The sequence below is a fragment of the Eleginops maclovinus genome, chromosome 4 (assembly GCF_036324505.1).
Source record: "Eleginops maclovinus isolate JMC-PN-2008 ecotype Puerto Natales chromosome 4, JC_Emac_rtc_rv5, whole genome shotgun sequence".
Lineage (NCBI taxonomy): Eukaryota > Metazoa > Chordata > Actinopteri > Perciformes > Eleginopidae > Eleginops > Eleginops maclovinus.
Window position 1 is genome coordinate 11,613,476 of NC_086352.1, and position 12,184 is coordinate 11,625,659.

General features: G+C 39.8%; 1 protein-coding gene across 1 annotated transcript in view; it reads right to left on the bottom strand.

Moving 5' to 3' along the window:
- The window catches only part of LOC134863477 (transmembrane protein 266-like), a 41,663-nt gene that overhangs the window by 15,277 nt on the left and 14,202 nt on the right, over positions 1-12,184 (bottom strand).

Here is a 12,184-nt window from a genome sequence, read left to right on the forward strand (position 1 = left end):
GCGCTGTCACTGTGGCTTCGAAAACTGATTATCCTGCGATCATTGCTGAAGAATCTGGATATTTTGCAATTTAACAACAATAAAAGACTAAATCATATTTTCACTTAAGAACTGTTGGATGAAAGTGGGCTCTGTCTTTGAAGAAGATGCATTTAAATAGGATGTCAATCAAACATCTATCATAAACCTTCAGATTACTGGAATAAAACAAATACACCAAATAAAGAACCTACCATACTTTCATGTTTGTGCTTTTAACAACTCACCCCAAAATCAATTCCTTTGGAAAATTAAGTTCTGAATTGACCTGTTGTATGGTTTATATTTACATCCTTCTACACACATATCCATAGGATGATATACGGAGGAGGATTTCTTGGTGGTTTCCACTAAAAGCAAAGGACAACTTTACAGATAGAGAGCACTAACTAAAGGTGATTTAATACTGATGCAGAACTGTCCCTTCAGGGAAAACTCAAAGTGTCATCTCCTCATTTCTGACGTATTTTCCTCTTTTGAGTCAGAGTAAGAGGCCACATGCTTCTTTTTTTTACTTATTGATTTTGACAAGAAGTGCTTTCAGACAACTCCACAACAGATCAACAGTCAAAGTTCAACCTCAACTTGTTTTTAGGAGTTTCTCTAACACTTACAGACATTTCAGACATCACTGAAGACTAAACTTAATAAATAAAAGGACCCTCTTGAGTTTCACCAAAAGGAAATGGTTTTAGCTACTGCTGTTCATGATCACTCCCCCCATCCCATTGATTTTCTCAGTAGAAAGTGTTTGTTCCTGGCTGGCAGGGGCAGAGCCACAAGCCTGTAAACAATGCACAGCTAATCTAATAAAGACGTAATCATGCTGATAGCAATCATCTTCTTGGCTTTGGGTGGTGTGGCACAAATGTTGGAGCTACAGATGGTGTAGAATCTGCTCCACCAGAGTATTGGCGAGACTCTGTGGATGCCAGGTATCATGCTGCCTTGAGAGCCAGCCTATACGGCAGCCTATAGGCATATAGAAAAAGTATAAAATCAGTGAATTCAAATGTATTAAGATATGTTAAGACAGTGTATCACAACCGAGAAATGTAAACTTGGCCTGAAATCTATACTTTACACACCGAACACAACGTTCTTTGCAGCTGTATCCTGCCATTTAATAGGACCAATTAAACACACTAAATTAACAGATTATGCTGCAAATACAGGAAGTCTTCATGCATGCCAGAAACATTCCACAGCATATGTTCCTACACAAAGGAAACTCCAAATCAAGCTGGAAAGGTGCTACATGATATTCCTGATTGAAGTTTTGAAAATTAAAAAAAATGTGTTGTTCAACCAAAAAAAGTATATCAATGAAAAATGGACAAAATATTTACTGTTACAATAAATGGAAGACATTATAATTGAATGGAGAGACTTTATTCATGGGACCATTACATTTAAAGTAGTGTTTCTTCATTTGTTAACAGTATCCGAGTAAATGTTTTCCTCAGCTCTGCATCCATTTCCATTCAAGTATTCACTGACTGCTACACATTTGTTCCACCAGAGCAGATGGAGTTTGGTGCCTTGCTGTAAGGCCACCTTGACAATTAGTTGAAGGTGAGGAGAGTTATTCATTTACCATCTCCTCCCACATCACCCAAGAGACTCTGGGGATTAACACCGGTCAACCTCCAGTAATAACCTTCCCTCACCTTTATGGATTTGTGACTACGCTAAACAGCCCACAGCATTGAGTAGAGTCTCAACCAGACCTTGTCTTATCAGATTTTATGAATGCAAATGAAAGGTATTAAGAACAGTGAGAAACGAAGGGAGTTTTGTGCGCAACTAAAGAAAAAGAGCAAATCTGTGCATTTCAGTCCTCCAAACACTTTACTCAAATAAGCTCCATTTCCAGAGGTTATGGTTTATCAAACTTCCACCATGTGATTAGATAGTCCATTAAAGTGCATCTCATATCAAATGATTTCACGCTTCATTCAACTGCTGCAGGGAAGCAAAAATAAGAAAAAAATTACCACAACAATAAAACTCCACGAGTGGGAGTAGTAAAGGAAGTGGTAAAAGTGAAATACTCCTTTCAAAAACTTTATAAGGGTACAATCTCCTCAGGCTATTGTTCTAGGATTACGTCATTTTGCAGCAAATTATAATAAATATCAGTGAATAAAAAACGAAAGGGAAATACTACTTTTGATGTAAAATGTTTGTAAGCAAGTTACAGACCAAGGCTAGCTGCTGCTGCTGGTGCTAGTTTTTATGCTAAGCTAAGCTAGGCTAATGGGCCATTGGCTGTGGTTTGACGTTTACCAAATAAGAGCAGTAGGGGTAACTCAGCAAGAAATAAACAAGCTTATTTGCCCAAATGTCAACTATTCCTTCAAACCCTTAGTGTAAATAGTGTGTTTTACTATTGTAAATGGGGCTTGATTCAATAAACATCCAGTAATTCAACATTTGAAAAAAGCTTAACATGCCACTGATTTTTAGTCCATACAGACTTGTACAATTATTGTCTGTCTTTGGGATAAAAGGAACAAGTGATTTCCCTCCCAAAAACTGTCCCTTAAAGCACAATATTTGTTAAACAGTGTCTTTCATAACACATCTGAAAGCAAAATCCTGGCCATCAAATATAACCTGAAATATATTACAATGAGTCAACAAGGCAATAAACCATCGCGTTACAACATGTCCATTGAAAGCATGTTTTTTAACAAGCTAACTACACCGCACAAGGCACAATCCTGACACACAATCACACCCACACATGAGCGAGATATGCGAGTTCACCTGCAGTGCAAAGACTCAGCTTTTTTACGTAGAAGTCGAATAAGCAAAATTCAATGAATAACTTCATGTCATGCCAAAACTAGGGGACGCAGTCAGACGCTGCTGGTGTCACTTGCAGTATATTAATGAGTCTTATTAAAGCAACATAACAGGAGCAAATGTTGTTTCTCTGACCCGCTCAGCGCTGACAGCCTGACAGAACCACCTGGCCCCAGTCACTAAGCACATACATCGGACAAGGTCGCTGCTCAAACTGCAAGCTTTCAAACATGCTTTTGTTTCATGGATTTTCACATTCAAAAAAACAATGTACAAATACAGACTTTTTGACAAAAACATGGAGTTCTTTTTTGTGTTTTTATTCCTCCTGCTTTCGCGTTTTCCCCGTTTTCTACTTCAATTTCTCCCTATTTCTGTCCGCTACTTCTTTCTCTACTTCCTTTCTGCTGCCTGATAGTGTTGAGCAGGTTGATATAGCTGTCACTGTTTCCCACTGCAGGCGAGATTGAGTGGAGCTGGACAGGGAAACAGAGGGAGATTAAATCAGGGAAAGTAATCGATACCGGCAAGTGGAGTGAGCCACCAAACACTGGGACTGTCAGACTCACAGCACCTGATGGTCTCATCAGATAAAGTACTCCATAGCAGAGGGGCAGGTTAGATTGCTTAAACATTTATTAATTCTTCCAGTAAATAACAATTTAATCCAATACAAAAAGTCCTTGAGTTAAAATTGTGTAAATAAGATCCATTCCATATGTTCTGGGCAGTTTATGCAATATTATTAAGAGCTGTAGAGATGTGTGGCTCTTTAAGGGTCAAATGTTGGTGTTTTGATGCCTGTTTAAGATGATAAAGCTTCTAGGAAATCTATTTTTCTTATATAGTCCAGACTCTGAGTTGTACTAGTAGTTCCCTTATCTTATAGTTTCTGGATTACTGGAATCACCTGGAGAAACCCTACTCAGACACTGAAAAAAACCCCTGTAAGCTTCACAAATAGCAGCCCCGGACAGCCAGTGGATAAATCACTGTAGCACACTGTAAGTTATGTGATTTTATTTCAAATACTAAAGCTCCCCAGCAGTGTACACTTATTCATTACATTTAGCAGTCTAAACATTTACTGGTGCAACCCTTGAAAGATTTTTTAAAAACAGATGAAACAATCTCGTCTTTTGTCCAGGTCAGGAAGAAACGTTTAATTCCTTCCAAGCTAAAATTCAATTGAGGGTTGTGGATTGCGTGTAATGGATATTTTGAAAAAAAAAAAAAATGTTTTACTCGCGACTCTTTGACTCTATTATTGGTTAATCACCTGGGGTGCTTTGAAAATGGTGATGACAGCTATTCTTGGAATGAGGGGTGTGATTTTGAATTTAGTGAGATTGTCTCAACACTTTTTAAGATGTGTTGCTTTTCAAGAAATGTGACCCCAGTGGATGAAACTCATTTACACCCACACTGAAAAAGAGAGAAGGATGAAACCCAATATTATATTATATTATAGAAGAGAATAGAATGATCTGTATTGTCATTATACTTGGTTACAATGACATTTTGAGAGGCTTCCCTCTGTAAATAGAAAACAAATAAACAAAAAGCATTAGAAAAAAGACTGATGATAAGATCTGTATCCTGTGGAAACAATGAATGTGTGTGGAATATATACAGTATTACTGCTTAGCTATTTGTTAAGGTATTTCGTTCTGTTGGATTGAACAACAGCATAGGCAATGTCTGAGCACTAGAGATCAGAAAGTGACTCGAAAGCTCACTTTATAAGGGTACAGTCTCCTCAGGCTATTGTTCTAGGATTACGTCATTTTGCAGCAAATTATAATAAATATCAGTGAATAAAAAACGAAAGGGAAATACTACTTTTGATGTAAAATGTTTGTAAGCAAGTTACAGACCAAGGCTAGCTGCTGCTGCTGCTGCTGCTGCTGTGCTAGTTTTTATGCTAAGCTAATCTAGGCTAATGGGCCATTGGCTGGCTTCCCTCTGTAAATAGAAAACAAATAAACAAAAAGCATTAGAAAAAAGACTGATGATAAGATCTGTATCCTGTGGAAACAATGAATGTGTGTGGAATATATACAGTATTACTGCTTAGCTATTTGTTAAGGTATTTCGTTCTGTTGGATTGAACAACAGCATAGGCAATGTCTGAGCACTAGAGATCAGAAAGTGACTCGAAAGCTCACAGTAAATCTTGAAGTACTATCTCAACGTTAAAGTTTTCTTACGTTACTCACACATCAGCAGAAACAGAAATGCAAAGAATAACCTCAGGGCATCCGTCAATGTATTGTATGTAAGAAAATGATGTATGTGAAGTTACTCCACATTGACCTGACAGTGCAGACTCCTTAAATTACCAAACAAAACAAAGAATCCTTGCATACATGAGGAGTACTTTACACAATATAGAAAATAAACATCTTGATTGAGGGTATAAATCATTGATCCTCTGATGTATTTATTTATTTTATGACTGGTGGTAAACCATCTTTGTTCATTGGTATTATTGCCAAACCATAACCTCCTACAGCCAGCCAGACAGAGTTTGTCCATTTGAAATCGTGCCGCCAACAAAAAACATGCCGTCAAGAAGCACTTCTGTACTCATGAATTTTGGTTTTAGCAGGAAATAAGAGAAGAGACAGGTGCATGAGGACCCTCTTCCTCCTGAAAGAAGGAGTGCGAGTTTCTCTTCAGAGCTGCCTGCAGATGGCAAATTCAGTCTCACCTGACAAAGCAGACACCAGACAAACAGCATCCTATCCTCTCCTAGAAAACAAATGTCTCCAGCAGGCTCGGCATTTCAGCAACCAATGCACACACTCATAAACACAATGCTTCATGCTAAGGCAAGCATGGCAAAAGGGGAGTACCAACTAAGCATAAAATACATGCTGAGTTTCCCTGATGCTGTCAGATTGCAGGTAATTAATTTTACATTTGAAAGGTTCCCCATTACCAATGCCTGTGCATCATTGATCACAAGTTCACAACACATCAGCAGAGAAAAGGTAAGCCTTAAAACTCCTGCAGAAATTTCAGTGCAAACAGAACCAAAGGAATAAATGACTGACCCCGGAGTCAAGATATAAATCTCTGAGGCACAGACTCAGAGATAGAGTAGCTTTTGTCTTTGGGAAAAATGTACTTAAGCTAAAGCTTAAAAAACAACAACGTTAATTATTACTGCAGTGTTTACTTTCTTACATTATTATCAGGCAAAGAAATTGTTTAATAGACAAGTGATTTTTTATGAGCAACAGTTACATAACAGTCACATAACAGCTTATTAGTTTCACTCCAAGTCATGCTAGCAACAACAACTTATACTGTACTGTTTCTGTGTACTGTGTACTACAAAGGTAGGGTGCCAGATCATAAGCACCAATAAAAAACTACAAATATGGATGACACATCACCAAAAAAAATAAATAAAAGGGACATAAAACATTTAGAAAAAGACACAAAAACACTTAAGGGCCTTTTTTTTTCTTGCTATTTGGCATATATAGAATTTCACCTCATGCTGAAAGGGATCACATTGGATGTTACATATATTTCTACATGAACACCATGATCGAGATTATATTTAACCTGCAGATGGAGGCTGAGGTTTACTGTGAGCGGTTCCTCGACTCAATGAACAAGGGCAACTGGTGTTCAGCTTTTCCTCGCAGCCCTGTGGGAACACTGGGGGGAGACTCATTTGTATGTAACAAGGGGACAGGAAGGTCAGTGTGTTCACGTGTGTGTTTGTGTGGCTTTATTTTGTATTCTGTGCATGTATTCTATGTGTGCATTCATATGTGTTCAGCCAATGAGAGGCAGATTGAATCTGTATACTCTACTGCAGTTAGTTACAGATTTCAGCTGAAGTGACAGAGGTCAGTTCATCTGTATAAGAAGCCATTGTGGAGCTCATGTAGCATGCAGCAAATAAAATAAAACACCTTTTTTCACTTGATAGACAACAAAGACAAATTACATGTTAAACTAGACACTTAAATAGCCCTATCTTGAACAGAGGCAGCAGTGCTCAATTAACATGGTTTATATAATAACAATGTGTACAGTGTGTGAGGCTCATTATAGTTCATGTCAAAATATTCTGGTATATCAAAATATTCTGATATATTTTCAAGTATTATTGTTAACTGACCTTCTTAATTACTAAAACTGGGGTTCAGGAAAAACATATGGGGTTAGAATTTAATTGCAAACATAAAACAATTTGCTAATGGTACATTATATTTAACTGCATCTTTGTTTGTGGATTTTGGCATCCGAAGTACCATATATTTTCAGAATATTGTATATAATAACTCTAATAACTAATATAATAACTAGTGATAGTGAAACTTATTTCAATCAAATAATTGTAATGTCTGTTTTTTGTTTTATGTCGGATGGGCTGCTTCACCATTGACGTATTATAAAAAGAAAAGTAGGGTTGGAGGTAAATGTATACATGTGTAAAACCCCAACTTAAACGCAGTATTTTATCATTTAGAATATCTGTGTCATTGAATGTTTATCCATGTCCATTTATCTTTAAGTCAGACAGAAAACATCGACTTGACAAACGATGAACATTTAGCTCCTTCACTACGCGGGCCAGCAGCCATCCCTGTGGCAGAGGAATTAAGACGCCTGGGAGATAACAGGGAGGCCAGTCACTCCCCGGTTGCTGTCTCGGGCAACTTCCTGTGCTCTCTAATTAAATCAGGCCAAATTGTCTCGACCAGGTGAGACTCTTGAGGGAATCCATTATTTCAGAAAGCAGGACTTCGACATTTGACTCCCCCCCCCCCCCCCTTTATAACAAAGTTGCATCGTGTAAAGTGCAGTGATGGACCCACAGAAAATGATTGCACAAATATGTTTTGGTTAAAAATGTGACAAAATACTTTCAAAGTCCTAGAGCTATGCCCACAGCAACATTTACTAGAAATGGTTGTGATTATCTGCAACGGTCCGTGTTTATTTTCATCCTAAATCACTTTCTGAGCATTGCAAATGACTTAGTCATTTTTTCCAAAATGGAACATTTGGACCTTTGGCCTAAAGCTGGTGGGAGGCAGAGGGTAGGAGCACTTGTTTTTTCCTCCTTCCCCTCCTTGCTCACCACAAATTTAGATGAACCATCTGGTGTTGGTGCTTCACCCTGGACTTCTTCTTTGCACATTTGGAACAGCCGTATCAGCAACATATGCTTCTGTCTCTGCGTCTGGCAGCCACACACCCATCACTGGGATGGGAGGTGACATCATTCCGCCGCTCAGGTGCGCACTCGTAACTGCAGAGGGGGGAGGTTTGTGCTCTGGCTTAACTTGAATCTTGAGATATCTCTTGACTGCAGGCTTTTATCCAGGTGTTTTACCTTGCCTTCAAACAATAATAAATCCAGGTAGTTCCCCTTATCCCTTATCACACCGTCAGCATCAAACTGACCTTTTCTACACCTTTTATGAGCGTATCATTCCGCAGAAGTTGGCCGCATGGTATTTTCAGCTGCTGAATAGGTATTGCAGCAGCTTGTGGAGTGTCAGGTGCCTTGCTACTTTAAAGGGATATTTAAGTGATATTTCACGGTAGCTGGGAGTTTACATTTATGGATATATTTTATTTAATGTTCTGTTGTCGTGTAAACAGGGTTAAAGTAAAGCCTAGTTTTTTAGGTATCCTGTCATTGTCACATTACTCAGCGAGGTCTACATGGCTTTGCATAGTGTTGCCTAAAGGCATGTTCGGTCATGACTCAAATCTACTTTTCATTTTTATAGGAATGAGTCCTAATTCATCTTCTTAAAAAACATTTGCTCCAACCAGATCCTGCAAACTAGATGTTTTTATAGTGTCAAACTCTATTTAAGGTCATGGGACTATTTTTAGCGAGTTCATCAATGCAAGCGGCAGATAAGGCCCTTCAAAACTCCCTCTCTGAAATCCTTTGTTACACCCAGCATTTTTTCCCCAATTTAAAAGTCACACACACCAGCAACAGCCTACACAGATACTAGCTGAAATGCACCAAAAGAACCCTTCAACCTAAAAAAAAGTGAGCAAACAAACAAAAGCAGCTTGATGACTAGGAAGAGAGTGGGCGGCCATGAAAGTGCTGAACACAAGCCCACGCCACCTTGGTCCTCCAAGCATTTTCCTAGACAGGAAGATGGATGGGCCCAACTCTATTAATAACTACACTCCACTTACCATGACGCCAAAACTGCTAACACTGCAACTGCCCCCTGATGCTAGGTAGAAAAAACACCTCCCACAATGTCGCCCACGTCTCTCCTGATAGGAACACAGTGTTAGGCAATAATACAGTAAACGGTGCTGGAAATCTCCAACCTGTCCACCTTTATTTACCCTCACCACAGGACTGTTAACAAAAAAGCTCCTTTAGGCTTGTGAAGGCGCCTCTGGTGGATTTGGTCGGTGTGATGTGCTGACAAGAGTGTGCAGCATGATTTACAGTGATAAGGGCTGCTTCTTGGCGTTAAGTTTAGTTACAGCTCACTTTGGCTTTCAGTATGGAAAAGCTAACTTTGTGTGTTATCAACAGCAGAACAAGAAGAGACAATGAAAAGAAAAGAGTAAGAAATATTGGGAATAGGAGGAAAAGCCAAATAAAAACCAGGAAATATGTTAAAAGGGTGCTGAAAGAGTGAGAAAGAAGAGCCTGTGCAGAAGCATCAATGAAGGAGCACTATTGTTCCTAATGAGATGTGACAGCGCAGTATAAACTGGAATATGAAGTGAACCATGATTACAGAGGATTAGATTAACCAGCACTATGTAGTGCAGTGAGAACGCTTCTCGGGCCTGGCATTGTTCCTCCTCTCTATTTGTCTTTGTGTATAAATACTCTATGTGCTGTGTTTCTGTTCATGCATGCACAAAGACGTGTGTGTGTGTGAGAGAGGGGAGGGGTTGTGTGTGAGTGACTGTTTTGCCGTCATGTGAAGGGAGGACCGCGTACTATACGAGAGATAGCAGTAAGGTCAGCTCCACCTTCACAATGCTACAGGCTATGATATGCAAACATGGCTGACAGTAGGTGCTTCATCACCCGGTGGCAGCTTGACACAGGAGCCTTTTCTCTTGATTAATCCCCTCTGCTTGCTTCCTGCTATGAAACACACCGCAACCATACAGTATTGGCAAACCATAATAAAACAAGGCTCTGTTCATTCAGCATCTAATCTGTAAACCTGTGAGAACAAAACCTGCGAGTGTCTCTTACACGTAAATGTGATTTTTTTTCAGCAGTTTCAATTTCAGGGAATCGTCAAAAAAACGGAATAGTTCAATAACTTTGATTTACGCTACGAGCTGGTACATTAAATTTGACGTAAACTTTTAACACCCTGCAACAGAAGATATATCTGTTTAGTTTGCATATTTCTCATTTACTCCCACTTTCCAGATGAAGAAAGTTTTGCTGACAGCGATGCATTTTCCAAACTGCAAGTGGGAATAACTTCCACCCCTCACCCAATGAGCCGTCACCATGTTGATGAAACACCTCCACTGTGGTTGTGACATTTTCACTTTCAGAAGCGCAATCTCGTTTTGGGAAACATCACTACAGAGCATGCCTAAACATTTCCAATGCACAGCTTTTTTTCACGATGCTCCTTCACTATCTCAGGAAGCCAATGAGCCAGCTAATGCAGGCTCGGGTGGAGGGGTTGACGTGTGGTGGTGGCAGTGGTGGGGCAATCCACTTTCCCAGGTAGAGTCAGTGGAGCAGCTAACAGATTCCTCTCCCTACATACATTTTCATTTTCATGTCGGTGGATTGCTTTCCCATTGGTACTGTCTTGCCTTCTTTTAACTTCACTTCATCATTCCACATGCCCATAAAAAAGGTTCATTTCCTTGCCCCATTTCCCTATAGGTGGGTCTAGCAATACTTCTCTATGCGAGATGCACTGCAGCTTTTCCTATCTGCATTTTGAAAGCAAACACATATGGGTGTGATGGTGCTTACATACTGTTATGACCCAACAAAGTCAACTCATGATGTCAAAGCGCTGACTTGAGGAACACGTCCATTGCTTCAGGAGCATGTCATAAAACATGATGATGGTGCACGGGCGTGGTGATCGTGAATGCCATTTAAGGAAGCTAATGGCTGCTGTCTGTTTGAAAGGTAGATCGATTACGGTAATGAGCAGATGGAGGCAAAGGCGTAATCACTGAAAGCCCAGGGGTGCTGAAATCCTCAGAATGGTACAGCGACAGGCTGACTGACACATTCATTGAGACGCTCTCTCGCTACATCTTACTGATTTTAATGACGTGGCCTTAATGTCAAAAGGAGACCTCTTCCTTTACACTTCACAGTTTTCCTCTTTCAGTGCTGATTCTCACATCTTCACTGTATTCTGTTAAATATCTCAAGAACACCTGATGTGAGGTGAGACCTATAAACAGGAGTTCTTGATATTTAACCTCTATTATCACATATTAAAATGTATGGGTTATACTGATTAATGTGAGGGATTAGTAAAGCGTTTAATGGAGAGTTGAGATGTAGCACACACATTACTGGAGCTCATGCCCAGTGGATTTAAATGGAATTTCATTAAAGCTAAACGAAAGAATGATGACTTTTACAACTCCCACTGGCAGCATTTTTATAGGCAGACATTTCGCACTAATGACTTGAATATGAAATAGTGACCCCATCGCACTAAGCACAGTTTGAGTAAATTGGGCTCACTGGTAAAATAACCTTCACCGCAGTGACTGGTTAATCTGTTGTTAGAGCTTCTTACAGCACGGGATCTTACAGTTTTCTGCCTTGGGACCAGGAGCAAGAACTTTAGTCTCTGCCCTCGCACCCAAGCTAATTTGAACATATTGGTTGCTAGTTTTGTGATTAGTCAACAACAGCGGGCCTGTGACCCAGTTATTGGTAAGCTCTCTGCTAAAGCATCCTTACAGGTATTTCACAAGTTGAGCAACGATAGGAAATGCTGCATGCATAATTCATCGGCGTACACCAAATGTTTGCTAACAACACCGGCCCAAGACTACAAGGACAATCACAGTAAACATACGCACGTCTATCTATAATGAATAGGGATGGAAATACATGCTTTCACTGACCCTGATACGAAATAGGACACATGAACGTTGTACTGGCCATGACACAAGCGCAGTGTGAGCGCAGTGTGAGTGTCGGCACCGCCCACTGTTGACGGTGCGTCTGTGATATCCATCTGTTTCTGGCCATGACTGGCTAACTGATGGAAACCAATGGAGTGAGATCTGATTTGGTGTCAAACGGAGAGCTTGGATAAGGTAGTGTGTATGGATTTGGCGTGTGTGTGTT